At 45.0% G+C, this 15,361-nt stretch overlaps 1 long non-coding RNA gene across 2 annotated transcripts; it reads right to left on the reverse strand.

The window, feature by feature from the left end:
* Positions 1–791: 791 nt before the first annotated feature.
* On the reverse strand, positions 792–8,075 carry LOC119565627. 2 transcript variants are annotated; one of them, XR_006288699.1, is made up of 5 exons: positions 7,105–8,075; positions 5,430–5,504; positions 4,904–5,000; positions 1,487–3,534; positions 792–1,111 (listed from the first exon to the last, which is right to left on the reverse strand). It is a non-coding gene; the product is annotated as an uncharacterized LOC119565627 (long non-coding RNA). The 2 variants fall into 2 exon arrangements; XR_005224411.2 differs by lacking the exons at positions 792–1,111; positions 4,904–5,000 and having other exon boundaries at positions 2,603–3,534; positions 7,105–8,074.
* Between the last annotated feature and the right edge of the window lie 7,286 nt (positions 8,076–15,361).

Consider the following 15,361-nt stretch of genomic DNA (forward strand, 5'->3'; position numbering starts at 1 on the left):
GTCTTTCTGTTTGAACTTCCCTCCCCTGAGAAGAATCCCAAGGAAGAGACCCCAGGAACCAGTTGACAACTGACCCAACAACCTCCATGGCAGGAGTACCCTTCCCTTATGCCTCACCACATTGGGTCTTCTGGAAACCTCGGGTCCCATACGAAGACCTGTTCTAGAGGGCACCCTCATGATCACCGGTGCCCCAGGAGGACTCCCCTTCCTCAAAAGAACTCTCTAGAAGAACAAGAGCTGAGAGTGGAGGAAGAGGTAGGGCCATCTAATACGTCCTCTTCCTTACCAGATGAGGCAGTTATGACCCTCTCCCCTGTCCTATGTGGATGACTTCAAAGTCTTCCAAGGACTCATGAAGAAGGTTAACAAATCCTTACAGATGCCCTTGGAAGAGGTGCAGGAACCACAGCATGCCCTGGTAGATATCCTATATACCGATTCCCAAAGCAATATAGCCTTACCTGTAAATGAGGCTCTGCTGTCACAAGCCTGGGCAATATGGCAAATGCCAGCCACTGTCCCACCAACTTGCAAGAATGCAGAAAATAAATATTGTGTACCTACCAAGGGCTCAGAATACCTCTTCTCCTATTCCACCCCAAATTCCCTGGTGGTTGATGTTGTAAATGAGAGAGACAGACAACACTGCTCCAGATCAAGTCCTCATGACAAGAAACTGAAGCACCTGGACCTTCTCAGCTGCAAAGGCTGTTCTTCAGCTGCATTACAATTCAGGATAGCTGGCCACCAGACCCTAGTGGCAAAGTACAACTACACAAATTACAGCAAGTTCTCTCATTTTATTGCTTATTTACCACAAGACCAGAAGGACCAGTTTCAGGCTCTCATCACTGAATGTCAGATGACTGCCAAAGCCTCTTTGCGAGCCTCTTTGGATGAGGCCAAAAACTAATTTCTTTCTGTGGCATCCACTATAGTTATTCACTATGCTTCATGGCTATTCTCCTTTGGACTTTGCAGGGAAATCCAGAATACAGTAGAGGATCTTGCCTTTGAAGACTTAAGCTCTTCAGCAATGCCACAGATTAATTCCTTCACACAGTAAAGGATTCTAGAGTGACCCTTTGATCTCTGGGCATCCACATCCCTGCAACCAAAAGAAAAAGTAGAGGTCACAGATAGCCCAATGTTCTCAATTAATCCAGTACCAAACCTTCCAAAGATCTGTAGAGCCACCCAACAAGGTCCCATCATCTGCTATCACCTTGCAGTCAGCAGCTTCTTCTGACCTTTCTTTTGACCCTTCTGTTGAGGGTCACAAGTCAGTCCACAGTTGGGATCTGATGCAGCACCACCACCCCTGCCTCCCACCCACCCTACGGAGATCTCTCCTATTTCAAGCTTTATTGGGAGTATATTACATCAGGCTATGGCATTCATGTAATTTCCAACCCCCATTCAGCTTCCTCTTCCCTTTTCAGGGGCTTTCTCACAAAGATCTCCTAAGACAGGAGGTACAAACCCTCTTGCTCCTGGGGGTGATCCAACCAGCTCCTCCTTCTTTCATCGGAAAAGGGTTCTACTCCAGCTACTTCCTGGTATGCAAGCAAAAAGGAGGATGGAGACCAAGACTGAACACATTCATCCAAACGTGGACGTTCAATATGGTAACCCTCGCCGCAATAATACCATTATTAGATCCAGGAGGCTGGTTTGTGAGCCTTGACTTTCAGGATGCATATTTTCAGGTAGCAATACATCCAGCTCACAGACACCGCCTCCAGTTCATCATCAGCAATGACCGCTGTCAGTACTAAGTGCTTCCCTTTGGCCTCCCAACTGACGTGGGAGTCTTCACAAAGGTCATCTCAGTTGTCATGGCCCATCTGTGGCAAATGGGAAAAGTCACCTTCCTCTATCTCGATGACTGGCTCCTCAAGGGTTGTTCTCTCCATGAGGTACAGTCAGCAGCAACAAGACCCTAGCACATTTCCACTCTGTGGGACTCTGGTTCAATGCAATCTTTGACATCTGTCCAACACATCAACTTCATAGGGGTCACCTTGGACTCCACAACTGCCAGGGCATACTTCCCCAGGGACAGGTTTGTCATGATGTCCAACCTCCTCTCCATGCTACAGCAGAATCCTCAAACCATTAGAAGGACCTGACTTCAGATTTTGAGCCATGTGACAGCCTGTACTCTTGTAACATCTTATGGCAGTCTGCACTCTCTGTGCCCAATGCTCAGAGTTCTCAACTCTCTCAATTGGTGGAGGGTGTCACAGGGTACAGTCCTCATCGCCAGACTGGCACCTCCTCCTTGTCATGATGGGGATTAGCTCAAGGCCAACGCCCACATCTGCGGTCTGCACACTGGCACTCTGTCTCTTTTCCCGCCTACAGCTCCTCTCTCAGCCAGAACCGCAGGGTCCTCGTCTTGACTGAGCCATCCGGCCGTGTCACTGTCTGTGGTTCCCCACTTCCTGGGGAGAGTATCTCTGTCCAACAGTCCAGCCACTTCCCTCGTGGCGAGTGAGGGGGTCCCAGGCCCATCCACTACTCTGGGCCCGAACCCAAGGATCCTGTAAATAGCAGCCTCCTATTGCTCCTCTGTAACTCTGTCAATACTGCTCTATTTCCCTCGGCCACTTCCCCACAGCTTCAGTACCTTCTTTGCCCTCAGCTCAGGGCACTCAGCTGCTCAGTCCCAAGAACCAGCCACTGCTCGGTCCAAGGCGCTTACAGTTCTCTCAGCCCTCCAGGGATACAATCCTCACTCCATGGGCTCCCAGCAGCAACTGAACTATTCTTCCCTGCAGCTCCCTTTTATATGGACCTGCTGGGCCCTAATTGGCTGTTCCTCGCAGTCTGGCTGTTTCCCAAGCAGCCTTCCCACGGCTCTGTTAGTCCCTTCTCTGCCCGTCTGGGGTTGACGCCCCATCACAGAGGGATCCCCACAAGGTTTGCCTGGGAGTTCCATTCTCTCATACTCCCCACAAAGATAAGCACCACAGATGTCTCCCTACTAGACTGGAGAGCTCACCTCCAGGACCTCATAGCACAAGGCAGATGGACCCTTGAGGTGTCTGCTCCTCACATCAATCTACTTGAGCTCAGAGCAGTTCAGTACATATGTGACCACTTTCTACCCACGATTCAGGGTTACTTAGTCAGAGTCAAGAGATAAACAGAGAAACCATGTACTAAATAAACCACCAAGAGGTGTAAGGTCCTTGTGCACAGAGGCAATAAAACTTTGGAACTGGGGCATAATGCACCAAATTGACATCTCAGTGGCATATCTACCTGGTCAGCAAAACACCATAGCAAACATTTCTCCAGCACCTCGAATGGGAGTTGAGTGATCTTATCCTACAGAAGATTCTCACCTGGGACATCCCAAAGATAGATTTATTTGCGACACCATCCAACATGAAATACCAGTGATTTTGCTTGATGGGAGGACACAACCACAAATCATTAGGGGACACCTTCCTTACCAGTTGGCCTTGAACTCTGCCATATGCTTCTCCCCCAACACCATTGCATCTCAAGGTCCTAAACAAACTAAAACAAGAAAAAACGGTAATCATCATGACCAAGGCAGGTAAAGTTCCTGGACCTGATACACCTGTTGGTGACTACCTTTTCACTTCCCTCTGACAGCTGACCTACTGACCCAAGAATTGGGCACAATACGCACACCACAATGCCCATTTCTCCATGCTATATCTCAAGGCTTGGCTCCTTGATGACTCTTGGGTATAGAAATCAGTAGCTGTTTTGAAGCACAGAATGTGCTGCTGAATAGCAGGAAACTCTCCACAAGAAAGAATTACCTGCAAAAGTGCAAGCAGTTCCAGTCCTGATGCACCCGCCAGGCATTATTTGCCGCCGAGTCTCACCTAGAGTCATAGACTTTAAGGTCAGAAGGAACCATTATGATGTTCTAGTCTGACCTCCTGCACAACGCAGGCCATAGAATTTCACCCACCCACTCCTGTAATAAACCCCTAACCTATGTCTGAGCTATTGAAGTCCTCAAATCATGGTTTAAAGACTTCAAGGTGCAGAGAATCCTCCAGCAAGTGACCCATGCCTCACGCTGCAGAGGAAGGTGAAAAACTCCCAGGGCCTCTGCCAATCTGCCCTGGAGGAAAATTCCTTCCCGACCCCAAATATGGCGATCAGCTAAACTCTGAGCATGTGGGCAAGACTCACCAGCAGACATCCAGGAAAGAATTCTCTGTAGTAACTCAGATCCCACCTCATCTAACATCCCATCACAGGACATTGGGCATATTTACCACTAATAGTCAAAGATCAATTAATTGCCAAAAATTAAGCTATCCCGTCGTACCATCCCCTCCATAAACTTATCAAGCTTAGTCTTGAAGCCAGATATGTCTTTTGCCCCCTCTGCTCCCCTTGGAAGGCTGTTCCAGAACTTCACTCCTCTGTTTGGTTAGAAACCTTCATCTAATTTCAACTCTCAACTTCCTGATGGCCAGGTTTTATCCATTTGTTCTTGTGTCCACACTGGTATCTCACTGACATACTCAAGTACTTGCTGAATTAAAAATCCTGGATTTGTCACTGAGCTCCATCAAAGTCCACCTGACTGCTATTACAGCATTTGATCTACCAGTTCAGGGGCTTTCAGTATTCGCACACCCTACAACTTCAAGACTCAGTAAGGGCTTGACCACCATTTTCCTCAAATTAGAGAGCCTACTACACCTTGGGACCTTAATCGAGTTCTCAAAGCATTGAAGAAAATACCCCTCAAGTCCATTTATCTTTCAAAACCCACTTTCCTCATAGCTGTCCCTTTGTCTAGAAGGGCAGGGGAGTTGGAAGCATTTGAGACAGACCCATCCTACAGAGTATTTTACTGGGACAAGGTGACTCTCCGTCCCCATCCTTGCTTCCTTACCAAGATTTTACTGGACTTCCACATCAACCAGGATATTCAGTTGCCAGTCTTCTACCCCAAATCTCACACTTCAAGAGAAGAAGCCAGTCTTCACACTCTTGAATGTGAAAAGAGATCTTCAGAACTGCTCCTAGACTCAGTTTCCTTTGCAGACAGAATGAAGGAAGCCCCTATTTCCACCCAAAGACTATTGAAATGGGTCTCAGGGTGTATTTTTGGGGTGTGACAAAGCTTCTGGAGTGCACCAGCTAAAGTGACTACCCATTCCACTAGGGCAAAATCCACCCCTGTTGCCCCACTTAAGAATATACCCATTGCAGGTATTTGTGAAGCTGCCACCTGTTTGTCTGTGTATGCTTTCCCTCACCACTATACTTTTGTGCATGCTTTCAGAGCAAATGTTGCCTCTGGTGTGGCTGTTCTCTGAACTGTGCTAAATCCCTCCCCTCAACATCCACCTTCATTGGGACACTACTCGGGAGTCATCTAAAGTGGAACACACAAAGAAGGAGGAAAGGTTACTTACCCATATAGTAACAGCAGTTCTTTGAGATGTCATGGCTGATCTGGTACAAATATCATCTAATGATTGAAATTCAATCTGTTCAGAAACAAAAGTATCTGAAGTCCGAGAGGAGCACCATAAAAGCCTATATCTTCCTCTCCCATGATAACCTGGCAGGAGCGGAAAACTTATTTGCATCCTATAAAGTGAGCTGTAGCTCACAAAAGCTTATGCTCAAATAAATTTGTTAGTCTCTTAAGGTGCAATGAGTCCTCCTTTTCTTTTTGCGGATACAGACTAACACGGCTGCTACTCTGAAACCTTGCAAACATCTGTGGCTTTTATCAGTTCCATGAGTCCCTTACTTTCTCTTGTCTGCTATGGAGGATGGCAACACTGTGGAGTGGAACCTTCAAAACCTGTGTTGGCCAAGGTCTGCAGAAACACACGTGGACTACATGAATCTCAGACCCAATGAAAAGATCTCCTCTGCGATCTAAACAGGTAATTTACAAATAATGGCAGCATGGCTCTCAAAGTTGACCTGCTGTCCCTATCCTTTATGTATGTGGTCTCTGAAAGCACAGATGGGGGAATTAAGGCTCTTTAGGGCAGTATCTTAAATGTGTTTTATATCTTATATTCTGCTGCGTGGAGGGGGATACATGGTATGCAGAGTGGGTTACCCCAACACCCCTCACGAGTTTTGTAGAGTAAAAGCTCTTGTATGGCAACTGCAGAAAATCAAAACAAAAGCCCTAAGGTTAGGGGATGCTATTCTTTAGCTGGTTTCAGAGTAACAGCCGTGTTAGTCTGTATTTGCAAAAAGAAAAGGAGTACTTGTGGCACCTTAGAGACTAACCAATTTATTTGAGCATGAGCTTTCGTGAGCTACAGCTCACTTCATCGGATGCATACTGTGGAAGCTGCAGAAGAGATTATATACACACAGAGACCATGAAACAATACCTCCTCCCACCCCACTCTCCTGCTGGTAATAGCTTATCTAAAGTGATCATCAAGTTGGGCCATTTCCAGCACAAATCCAGGTTTTCTCACCCTCTGCCCCCCCACCCACAAACTCATTCTCCTGCTGGTAATAGCCCATCCAAAGTGACCACTCTCTTCACAATGTGTATGATAATCAAGGTGGGCCATTTCCTGCACAAATCCAGGTTCTCTCACCCTTCTCCAAAAACCACACACACAAACTCACTCTCCTGCTGGTAATAGCCTATCCAAAGTGACCACTCTCCTTACAACGTGCATGAAAATCAAGGTGGGACATTTCCAGCACAAATACAGGTTTTCTCACCCCCCCCCCTTTTTTTTATTCCCCATACACTTACATAGCCTGTAACAGTGAGCCTTGAGCCTCAGTTTCTACACCACTATTTTTAACATGTTAAATATGAATATGAAACACTATGAATACGTTGAGGTGGGCTTGGAGACTTGCTGCTGTTGGCTGTGTTGTCATACACAGCACCAATCCATATTACTAGTGTCCTCCTATTGCCTCCCTATACTGTATTACATAAGCAGAAAAGAGCACATGGGCCAAAATCCTATGAGCTAAATGGCTATAAGTGTATCTGGTCCCCATGTCACTGGACACACCATTATGAAAAGGAACCTGAGCACTTCAGAGGTTTCTTTCAGAGGCAAAGATCTAAAGCTGGTTTTCTCCACTTACTAGGCATCTGTTACTTGTCTTCGTTCACATTGTTAACTCAGGATGTGCTAAGGGTCTATGTACCTTTTCTTCATGGATTTCTGCAAAGAAACTTTTTTTAAAGTTATGTGATTTAGCAGAATTTCTAGATTTACACTCCTGGTGCAGTGTGTGTGTGTGGACAGATGGGTGTCTTTGCGTCATCTTATTTGCTCATGTAAAAGGTTTGTTAGATGATTCCAAAAGTGATCACCCGGAACGCACATCCGCTTCAACCCCACCAGATTTATGGCCTGACTGGTCCATGGCCCTGACAGGGAGTTTGCAGTGTGAGAGGGAAGGGCGTAAGGAAGGAGTAGGGGGGACGTGGGTGGGCAGCAGCAGCGGGTGCGGGGTGGGCTGGGGAGGGTGTAGACACAGCGAGGGGCAGGAGCGAGGGTGCAGTGAGGCAGAACGAGCTCGGGGCTGAGGTAGGTCACAGGTATGGGTAGGGAGGGTGTCTGGGAAGTGCATAGAGAGAAGGTGGGGGAGGCGGCTACAGGCGGTGGTGGAGAGTGAGTGGAGGATGGGTAACAGGGGCGACTCTCTCGTGCTCTGAGTTCCCCCTCCCGGTGCCCTTTGACCCCGGGGAGGCGGGGCCGGAAGACGCCGGGCAGGGGGCGGGGGCTGGCGCCGGCACGGAGAGAGGCGGTCGGCGGACGTGGCCCGGCTTCTCTCTGTCTCTCGCGCTCCGCCATGGCCGCTGCTCTGTGCCGCGGCACCTCCCCCCGGCCCGGCCCGGCGCGGCTGCTGCTGCTGCTGCTCGGAGGCCTCCTGTGCGCGGCCCCGGCGCGGGGCGATGCGGAGCTGGAGCCGGAGCCCGAGCCGGAGCCGGATCCGCACGTGCGGCACCGTTACAACGCCGAGATGCTGCGCCACGCCGCCCAGAGCGCCCCGCACTTCGTCATGTTCTTCGCCCCCTGGTAACCGGGCCGGGCGCGCGGCGGCGCGTTTCCCTGGTGACGTGGCAGCGGCCGCTGGGGGCGGCTCCTCGGGGGTCACGCGGGCGGCTTTGGGGCAGGGCCCGGCGCGGAGCTCAGGAGACGCAGCTCGCCTCCCCTTAGCCCCCGGGCCCGCTGCGAGCCGGGACGGGCGGGGGCCGCAGCCAGAGGGAGCCGCAGGCCCGCGCGCGGGGAGCCCGAGGGGAGCCGGGCCCGGTGCTGCCTGGAGGCCACGGCACGACCCGCCCCCGCGGTGCCTACGTGGCCTGCCTCAGCACAGGCCCCGGCAACAGGTCCTAGCCCTAAATGTGCCCGTTCTCAGCCGCCGCCCCGCCAGGTCGGGGCGTGTCACTGTCCCCGTGGTGCGGATGCGGGAGCCGAGTCACGGGCAGGTCAGGCGCGGGGTCTGCACAGGGGGGAGTTCACCCGCAGAGCGGGCCCGGTGGGGCTCTCTGAATGCTCAGCCAGAGCGCCCGCGTGCGAAGTGACTTATCCAAGGTCTCATTGGAAGCCTGTGGAAGAAAAAGGAATCGAATCTGGGTTTTCTGAATTCCGGGTTAACACCGGCCCCTGGACCATCCTTCCTCTGGACTTGGCTTAGCTATTAGTAAAGTCTGTTACTAAGGTTGGCTAACACGTTTTTAAAAAATCACCTCCCATCCTCGTGGAGACAGGCCCTAAGAGGACCGTGTAATAACCCTTTTTGTGCGCTCTCAGAGATCCCTCTGTTATCCTGTTTCCTTGAATCACTTTTGAAAGAGGGCTGATGGAGCCTAACTCCTTTTACTGATTAATGTAATAGTAAAAACCATGCTGATAGATTTGACAGCTGCTGACTGAGCTTCCAAATGAAGTTTTTCAAAACTGACTTCTAATGATTCTGTGGGTTTTCTGTTTCCTCCTTTCTCCATGAATATGAACAAAGTAAATGGCTGGTTAGTCTCTAAGGTGCCACAAGTACTCCTTTTCTTTTTACGAATACAGACTAACACGGCTGTTACTCTGAAAAGTAAATGGCATGTGTTTTGTGTGTGGTTCTTAAGAAAAGCGTCATGTTCCAGAGCACTTTTTTGGTATCATGAACTTCTAAATTCTAATCCCAAATTTACCACTGTGTGACATTGGACAAGTCAGTTAGGGATGAGCAACCACAGTTCCCCTTGACTCTGTTTGGAGTTGTGGGTGGTCAGCATCTCTGAAAAAACTGGCCCTTAATCTGTCTCTTTTTACTCATCTGAAAAATAGGGATAATACCTTCCACATACCTTGGGGAGTATTAATGTTTGAGCAGAACTCTGAAAATACGAAGGGTTATATAAGTAATAAATGTTATCTGTTGCTTATGAATACCTTCAGTGGGACGCATCTGTATTTCATGTTAGTCCTGTTGGGTATTTGTATTTGGCTTACTAGTTACTTAATTGAGAGATCCTCTGGCACCAGTTTTAGTATATGACATGTTATAGCTCTGGTTCTGCAATGAGATCCATACAAGCCCGATTGAATTCATTGGCTCTCCTCTTAACTGTGGTGGCCTGTGTGTATGGAATTCATTTCAGAAGTGTGGGCGTCTATGTTTGAGCTAGAGCTTAGTCTTAACTCCTCCTACATGCAGTGGATCATGATAGCCTCATAACTGGGGGTAAAAGGATGGAATTTTTTGATAGTGCAGTGGATGTCTGAACTCTGTTATGGAGTCTTTGGAGGTAGAAGTCAAAATAATAATTATAGGCAGTCTTATCTCATGACCTCCATTTTAAAAATGCTTTTTTGTGTCTGGAGTTATTGATCTTTTCCAGACATCAAATGGCTTTCTACTTGACTAACCACGCAATTAATTCACGTGAGATATGGTCTTGTGCCATCCTCTACATCCAAATATTTACATAGACATGTTGGCAAACATGTATGGAGAAACCTGCCAATTACAGAAATAATAGATACAGTGAAATTTTCAGTGAGTGAGTTTATCCTACAGATTAAAGCTAGTAAACTTTGGACTCTATTTTGTTTCTAACATTTGCCAGTTCATAACTCTCTACAGGGTTTCAGTACTTTACTTAATTAGTGAGCCTTTTGACCTGGAGATAACCTGAAAATAGCATTCATCTTGGTGGTCTCCTTAGAGCAGTAGGTGTCTATCTCCTGGTCAGGTTGTGCCTCTTGATACTGGTTTTCAAGTTTCTCAGATTTTCCATACTGCGATCCTCTTTCAGTTTAGCAATATGGAAAGGGCAGGCTGGTCTCAACCCCTGAGACTGTTTTATGATCTCTTAGGATGCGAGCCCCCTGTACAAGATCTATCAACAGCCACTTGATCAGAGTGCCGCTGACCTACCTGTAAGACCTAACAGTGGTAATGAATTTGCTTTTACCTGGTTGGCACGTTCCTTTCAGGGAGATCCCAAAGAGGAGTTGTGGGGAAATATTTGTCCCCACACTCAATTAAGGGTGGTCAGTTGACTGGTCAAATATTGTCAAAAATGGTCAAACCACTGATTTATTAGAACAGTAACAGCAGTCACAAAACAGAGTAAGACATTATGGTCTCCAATAGGATTAGCCGTAGATAGATAGATACACCTAATTACAAAATACAAGTTACTTACCTGAGTTATGTAACTCAGAAAAATGTGAACCACATGGGGATGTCTGTGTGTTTGAGGGATGCATTATGAAGAGGCTTTTTGTTAAGAGTCGAGGAGTGGGGTTTATTTACATCGGCATTCAGTGTAGATGGTTTGTTTGCTTTTTTTGAGAGAGAGGGATTTGGGGGGGCTTTAATAGCTGTGATATTAAGGAAGAAGTTTAGTGGCTAGACATCTTTTCTTTTTGTTTTGGGGGAGGAGGTTTAATGATTGTGTGCCTTCCTCTCCCTCCCCCACTCCCGTCTGAGTTAATTTCTGTATATTTGTCTAGTCCGGTTAGATTGTAAGTTTTTTCAGGGCAAGAACTGTGTCTTTTAACTTGTGCTTTGTAAACCACCATGTGCATTGATGGTCTGGTATACAAGTAGAGATACGCATACATATGATCTTTGTTCTAGAAGATTCCTGTCAATCAAGATGTTCCACTTTCATTTAGTTAACCTTTTTCCCAACAAGTGGGATTAGCATATACAAAAGTGGGTGATCAAGACACTTAAGTAGATGTGTTAACAGATGACACTATGGTGAAATCCAAAAGGTAGGCTGCTGTCTACATCAGGGCATTCTTGCTGCGATATTTGACAATATTTTATCATGATCAGATAAGCAGCAGTCAATTGACATTATTTATCATGCATCCGATGAAGTGAGCTGTAGCTCACAAAAGCTTATGCTCAAATAAATCGGTTAGTCTCTAAGGTGCCACAAGTACTCCTTTTCTTTTTGCGAATACAGACTAACACGGCTGTTACTCTGAAACCTGTCATTATTTATCAGGTCAACTAAATGTTCAAAATCAGACCAAGTCAGCTAAATCAGAGAATTGAGGAACATCTGTGTAATGTGATGTCTTAATATTAGAATATTTGTTTATACATATTATCTTATGGTACACATTGCCATTGCATCTGAGTGCCTCAGCTTTAAAACAACAATTAAAAAAATACATAATTTCACTGCCAAACTGCTGCCTTCTTGGCTTATTGTTTATGATTTCAGTGACCCCCTCCTGAACAACTTATAAAAATGTTAGCCAAAAGCTTGAGCAGATATTTTTCACTGTTCTCCCGAGGTCACCAAATCTTGGCTCTAGTGAGCCAGATGAGGAAGTGCATTCTACATTCAGACCTTGGACTGAGAGTGTTGTGATGTGGGTCTTAAAAAAAATCACACTTAGGAACATAGAGCGGAAGCATTTCAGTTGCTGTCAACCTACCCTCCTCCAGTGATAGGGGAAAGGGCAGTTTTTCAAGTAGCCAGACTTCTTAATGGCTTATAGATCATAACTAGGACTTTGATTTACATTTGTAAACAAGTGGCAAGTCATTGCAGAGCATTGAGAGTAACAATCATGCTCATAGCATCCCCGCCCACATAGGAGGTGAACAGCAGCAATCTACACCAGTTGACACTTCTGGGTGATCTTCAGCGATAGCACTAAGAGCACAGTGCTCAGTAATGCAGCATGAAAATGACAGACGCATATGACCATATAAATACATGAGACTGATCAGGGTAAGCTTTCTTGAATTTGTGGACTTTTCTGACTGGACCTATATTGCTTCTTCATATTACAACCTGTGCTAAAAGCATTTCAGAATTCATGGGAATATCTGGCCAAAGAATGTTTAAAATCCATCAGTGAGATACCACTACTCCATGTGAAAATGAGGCTGCAGCAGTCAAAAAACCAGAGTCTACATCAGTCAAAAAATCAGTAACATTTGGAGAAGAGCAGGAAAGAGGTGGATGTAAATTTGGGCCCTCAGTTTATCAACCAACTCCATAAAGTTACTTTCTTGTACTGGATTGTCAGTGTGTATGAACAGCTACTGTTTGGTTAATTTTGGTTTACTGACTCAGAGTTGAGCATTGCTTTCTCCTTCCTTTATACAAATTGAAATTTTGAAGTAACTTTGAAGGGGAGAGCATTTAGGAATAAAGACATTAAAAGTAGGGGGGTTTTGTGTTTGTTTTTTCCAAGTCCCAAACATTTAGAATTATGGAAATGCAAAGTTTAGGTACCTCACACAGTATCAGCTCTGTCCTTATATCTGTATATACCTTCCACTCATTCATAAGATAGGCTTATCACTTGTATGCCTTGCACTTTCAACATTGAGCCATACACCACTAGTACTGTCACAATACTATCTTACACTTAAAGTGCTGATAAATGAACTAGGCATCCACTATGCAAGTGTCATCTTTACTAGCAAATTCTCTTCCTCCCCCAAAGAGCTAGGTATGCCAATATCATATTACTTACTCTTCTTCAGACCACCAAAAGCGTGTCCTAAATCTAACCAACCTTCTCAGTAATAGTCAAGAAACCACAATGTGTGTACACACTCAGCCACCAACCCCATTCAGTATAAACTTCAAAGCTGCAGAAAAGTTATCCTGTCATACTCTGCAGTTTTACAAATTCTTGAACCTACCTGATTGATCCTTACTAGATGAAGTCCTAAGGGAGTACATCACTAAAAAACAACATAAGCCAGTGTTGAATCAGTGCATTACAGCAGTGGTTCTCAACCAGGGCTACACCAAGGTCTTTTAGGGGTAAATCAACTCATCTAGATATTTGCCTAATTTTTACAATAGGCTACATAAAAAGCATTAGTGAAGTCCGTACAAACTAAAATTTCATACAATGATTTGTTTATACTGCGCTATATACTATACTCTGAAATTCAAGTACAATATTTATGTTCCAATTGATTTATTTTATAATTATGGTAAAAATGTTACAGTAAGCAATTTTTCAGTAATAGTGTGCTGTGACACTTCTGTATATTTATGTCTGAGTTTGTAAGCAAATAGATTTTAAGTGAGGTGAAACCTGGGGGTACAAGACAAATCAGACTCCTGAAAGGAGTAGAATAGTCTAGAAAGGTTGAGAGCCACTGCCTTACAGAATGGGAAAGCACAATAGAGAACTAAAGTTTTTGGGATACCTTTGCTACATTTCCATACTCAAATTCTTCCTTAATTACCAAACCTCATATGACATTTGAAGTGTCAGACCTTTTTTGGATTACTTTATAGTTGAGTCCAGAATTAGCCTTCTAATTGAAGCCTTGTTACATACAGTTTTAACTATGGAGATACAACAGTCTCTCTGCAGTAAAGAGTAATTATTTAAAATAAATTTTGGATTACATTCTACTTCTGGGTCTTGATGACTACACAGCCACTATAACTTCCTAACTTTAGTCCGACAAAAAAGTTAAGTTTCTTGGGCTACATCTACACTACAGCCAGGATCCATGCTCTGAGATCGATCCGCCAGTGGTTGATTTAGCGTGTCTAGTGAAGACCCGCCAAATCGACAACAGATCGCTCTCCAGTCGACCCCTGTACTCTACCCCCGATGAGAAGAGTAAGGTAAGTCGACGGGAGAGTTTCGCCTGTCAGCCCCCCATCTCCCCCCAAGCAGTGTAGACCCTGCGGTAACTCGACCTAAGGTACGTTGACTCCAGCTACATTATTCATGTAGCTGGAGTTGCGTAGCTTAGGTCGACCTATTGCAGTAGTGTAGACATAGCTTTGGTTGCCTGTTATATACATAGACGCTTACGTTTATATTTAAGTCTGAATTAAGTAGATTCAGCGTGGATAAAAATCAATGATTGTTTTTAAAAAATCAGATTTTTTTGATAAACTGCTTTTTGAGGAATAAACCTATCTAAAGATTGATTTAATTAAGATACATTATAGCTCAAAGATATCTCCGCATGGAATAGGAATTATAAATTCTAATTCTATAGTATGAGACAGTATATTCATGTAATGTTTAAGAAAAGTTTTGTAAATGAGTTCCAGTAGTTCATGGATTAGGGACCCAATCTTATGGGGTTCCACAGGCTTCTGTATAGATTTAGTTAATCTTTCTATCTACCCAAAGAGGCTCAGTCTAGAAGATACCATCAGAGATGCTTAGTTTTGCAGTTCTCAAACTATGGATTTGTGTCTCCAGAAGTAACATGCTTGTTAACAGCAAAAATGTTTTAAATAAATAAATATATAGAGGTGAGAAATAATAGACCTCAACTCTATTGTCCCTCTGCAAATTTGTGTACACAGAGTCAATCCCTTACCTCTCTCTAAAAGTGAAAAGTTTCAAAAAGTTCAACTTTGCCACTTTTACAGATCCAGACTAACGCGGCTACCCCTCTGATACTTGAAACCAATATGTAAAGACTGAATGTCCTGAGGATTTTCAACTAAATCTGTTACTCAGTTGAAGATAAAATTAATTTTAAATTCAGACCTTTAAAAATTTCAGCATGTGACCCTGTGGAGAATGAGGGAGATACCTGTATTACAGGTATTTGTATGGTTTCAGAGTAGCAGCCGTGTTAGTCTATATCCACAAAAAGAAAAGGAGTACTTGTGGCACCTTAGAGACTAACAAATCTATTTGAGCATAAGCTTTAGTGAGCTATAGCTCACTTCATAGCTTATGCTCAAATAAATTTGTTAGTCTCTAAGGTGCCACAGGTATTTGTCTTGTCCCGCCAGTCTCTATCACATACATTTTATTAGATTCATATGTCAAAGCTAGCTCAGACCTGATTCAGCTTTGTGCCAACTACTATTAGGCTTTGCCCTATTGCCCCATTATTTCCAAAGTTACAGTTCCAA

Source organism: Chelonia mydas, chromosome 2 (assembly GCF_015237465.2).
Source record: "Chelonia mydas isolate rCheMyd1 chromosome 2, rCheMyd1.pri.v2, whole genome shotgun sequence".
In the NCBI taxonomy this organism is placed as follows: domain Eukaryota; kingdom Metazoa; phylum Chordata; order Testudines; family Cheloniidae; genus Chelonia; species Chelonia mydas.